General features: G+C 45.7%; 1 long non-coding RNA gene across 1 annotated transcript; it reads right to left on the bottom strand.

Annotated features, from left to right (window-relative positions):
• Positions 1 to 268: 268 nt before the first annotated feature.
• Positions 269 to 1,857, bottom strand: LOC144123349 (uncharacterized). Its single transcript, XR_013313070.1, has 2 exons — positions 1,714 to 1,857; positions 269 to 525 (listed from the first exon to the last, which is right to left on the bottom strand). It is a non-coding gene; the product is annotated as an uncharacterized LOC144123349 (long non-coding RNA).
• Between the last annotated feature and the right edge of the window lie 1,953 nt (positions 1,858 to 3,810).

The raw sequence follows: 3,810 nt of genomic DNA, 5'->3' as shown, positions 1-3,810 counted from the left end.
CGTCATAAATGATAAAACAGTACATTGACCACCGATATTTTCTTACCTTGCTCTCGCAGTTGCTCTGGACCTTACCTTACCCGAGATGTTCAGTTCAGTAATGAGAAATCAAAATGGGTTTAGTCAACACTATTATTTCGATGTTAGACTCCGTAAAACATTCTCTCAAAAAGAACATTTTGCCAAAAACCGAACTGAGGTAGCCAAACATCTGTGGGCAAGTATGGATCTCAGCACAACCCCGTCCTCGCTGTCTACTGCCATGATTGCAATGATCTGCTATGCGACAAAAATTCTGACTCAGATGTTCAGATTTATTTATCCCATTTCGCATCTTCGTTGGCGTCGTCTGCTACGGGCGTTGGACGCATCGGAGGTGACCGCAACTGTCCCTGCAGCAGATCTTCCCCTGCTTCCAGCACTGCAGATCCGAGCACGTCTGTGTGCTGACGTACAAAGCACACACCATGCCTGGCTTGGGAGTGAGTGTCGGGCACTTCCGTGAAGTTCCTTTTTCAATGGTGGCTAACAGGGAGAGGAAAAAAACAGCACACATAGCTAATGATCAGTGTGAACATAAAAATAATAATCTAAAGGGTAAAACAGGAAAGAAAGAAGGAAGGAAGGAAGGAAGGAAGGAAGGAAGGAAGGAAGGAAGGAAGGAAGGAAGGAAGGAAGGAAGGAAGGAAGGAAGGAAGGAAGGAAGGAAGGAAGGAAGGAAGGAAGGAAGGAAGGAATTAAAGGAAGGAAGGAAGGAAGGAAGGAAGGAAAAAGAAGGAAAGAAAGAAAAGAAAGAAAAGAAAGAAAGAAAGGAAAGGAAGAAAGAAAGAAAGAAAGAAAGAAAAGGAAGAAAGAAAAGGAAGAAAGAAAGAAAGAAAGAAAGAAAGGAAGAAAGAAAGAAAAAGAAAGAAAGGAAAGAAAGAAAGAAAGAAAGAAAGAAAGAAAGAAAGAAAGAAAGAAAGAAAGAAAGAAAGAAAGAAAGAAAGAAAGAAAGAAAGAAAGAAAGAAAGAAAGAAAGAAAGAAAGAGAGAAAGAAAGAAAGAAAGTGACAATTGCACGCACATGCAATGCCGGAGCTGAGGATTAATAAAATCCGGTATAAGTGTTACCTCGGCTTCACCTTTTCACAGATACCTATTTACAGGGAGCTATATTAAAAGGATACTAGAGCAAGCGGCCTAAGTCCCGAAAACAACGCACGCGCGAGCCCACTGCGGAGCTGTCATCGTCGTCCCAATAGCGCTTTCACCCCCTTCTAACCGCTCTGCTTGCGGGCTATAACTATTTACTTGTTGCATCAGTAACCAGCCCTAAATTAGGCAAACAAAGAACAGATACCACTGGTGCAAAAGTAATAATCTGTGCTTCACAACCAAGGCCGATGCACAGTGCAGGGCATCCTAGCTGAGGCCATTGGTTGTGTTCAGTCTTCTGTGTGTATTTGTTTTGTTTTTTTTTTGGTTGGCACTGCTGCTTCTGTTACCTTAAGGAGGATGTTGGAACGTTGTATAGCAGGAGGGTCACATGAATCTGCTTTATAACCTCAGCTGCAGCGCTATAGGGTTTATAAAAACGATTGTTTAGAAAGCAATCCTGCGCACGAAGCCAATATCGCCTACCTATGAGTGCTGACAACGCATACTCGCAGTGACTGAGTCATACCCAAGAATTGTTTTCAAACATTGTTTAAAAAGTAAAGTTCGATCATCTCACCTCGCTTCGACATTTCTTTCATGCCCATTCCGAGAGACTGCTGAGCCGTTATGCAGATTACCATCATGCACACGAACAGGTATTTCATGGTGGCACTGCGTTGGAACAACAGGAAAGAAACTTGTATGGAGCGGTGAAAGCAACTGCGCTCCGAAGCCAGCGTGTAGAATGCTCCGGCGTTCCCTGCGCCTGTTTATATTCGATGTGGTCGTGCTACTTGTCGGCAGCAGAGATACGGCTCAGTGGTTGCGAAACAATTCTAGCATGAAACATTCACCTAGCTCACGTACACATGTGCGCAGTTTTCAGAAGCTGTGTTTGATTTATTGGGGAAACGAGGCACGTCAAGTCAGGCGTTATACATCGGTTCCCCCACCGTTACCGGAAGTGGTTGCAAAAGCACGGTTTGAACACGCTAGCGCCTAGTTTCATGAAATACCTCAAGCAATGCTGAAGACGCCGATGATTGCAGATTCATGCGTTTGAATTGAGTTCATAATGTTTCCAAGGGATGCTGAGTTTGTCAGAATTGAAGACTTGCTCAGCATCTGAGGACCCACCACAGCCCTTTATCTTCTGATGTCGACATATGCATGTAACATTTCATCCATGTTTGAGAAAAAAAAAAACTTTTTGGCTATCCTCGACGGATGACTTGATTGCGTTAGCCTACAGTCGAGATAACTTATAACGAACCTGCCGGTCGTGCAAATTGCATTCGTTCTATTCCAGGTTCGTAGAATTTTTCATATTGCGACCAAGAACACCTATTCATACAAGCGTGCAATGTTTAGGCGTAGCGTCATGCGTGTCTTCTATGCCGTCAAAATGCCTGATTCTTCACGGGATTTCCATACTCTGTATTTGCACATAGTGTATATTACCTCCTACCCCTATCCTTTTTTACTATCGCTCCCTCTGTTCTTTCAATCTCTGTGTCCTCTCCCTGTCCTTCTATTCCCGCTAGCCGCAGCTCAGGTGCTTCAGGTTTCGATGGCAGATGCCACAGGTAGCAGCATCTTTTCCTTGTATTGTTATTTGTTAATAAATAGCCACTAAAAACAACTGCAACCCTAGACGGCACTGTCTAAGCTCTTAAACACAGTCAGGTGTTCCTCACCAGATCCTTGTAGCCAATAATAATAATAATAATTGGTTTTGGGCGAAAAAAAAATGGCGCAGTATCTGACTCATATATCGGCGGACCCCTGAACCGCGCCGTAGGGGAAGGGATAAAGGAGGAAGTGAAAGAAGGAAGGAAGAAAGAGGTGCCGTAGTCGAGGGCTCCGGAATAATTTCGACCACCTGGGGATTTTTAACGTGCACTTAAATCTCACAGCACACGGGCGCCCTAGCGTTTCGCCTCCATCGAAAAGCTGCCGCCGCGGTCGGGTTCGAACCCGGGAACTCCGGATCAATAGCCGAGCGCCCTAACCACTGAGCCACCGCGGCGGGTCCCTTGTAGCCAACGATCCGCTTTTGGAAACGCAATATAACTAACCGCCGTTGAAGTGTCGGCCTGCTTGCCATCGCATTCTTAACATTCCAGAAACTGGGCACCGCCCCTACATCGCGTACGGTGGCTTCATCAGTTCAAGGTTCGGTGATGCCGGCATTTTCGTCTGCACCAGTGAAGTCATCCCAGCTGGCGATATCCGGTCCAACCAGCTGAGCATAAACCACGAGTTGCGACAAGTCCGCTTTCGTCTCGTCACTTGGAATATAGACTTTGTCATCTGTCTTTCCTGGGTCCATTCAGCGACCAAGAAATACAGCAGCCCACTTCGCACACAAGGAAACATGGTGGAAAGCCGATTGGGTAAGCAACTCATGCCACGTGACCAGATGGGACAGCTTAGCATACCTCGTGCCTTGTACCCGAAGTTCTAACATTGCTCCATTTGGCTGATCATCAACCGAGCGCAATAGTCTCGATTTCAACGCTGGCCCCATTAACACCTACCGCGCTCCTATTTCTATTTGAGACGATTTGCCGACACTCGCATGGCCCGATTTCTTTCAAAGTCCTTCTGGCCCGCTGGCGCTTATTTGGGCGGTGATTATCAACAGTTTGAATGCCACCTTTTATTGCTTTTC

Source organism: Amblyomma americanum, chromosome 3 (assembly GCF_052857255.1).
Source record: "Amblyomma americanum isolate KBUSLIRL-KWMA chromosome 3, ASM5285725v1, whole genome shotgun sequence".
In the NCBI taxonomy this organism is placed as follows: Eukaryota; Metazoa; Arthropoda; class Arachnida; order Ixodida; family Ixodidae; genus Amblyomma; species Amblyomma americanum.
The sequence above is the reverse complement of the archived record's forward strand: the minus strand, read 5'-3'. Positions and strand labels throughout refer to the sequence as shown.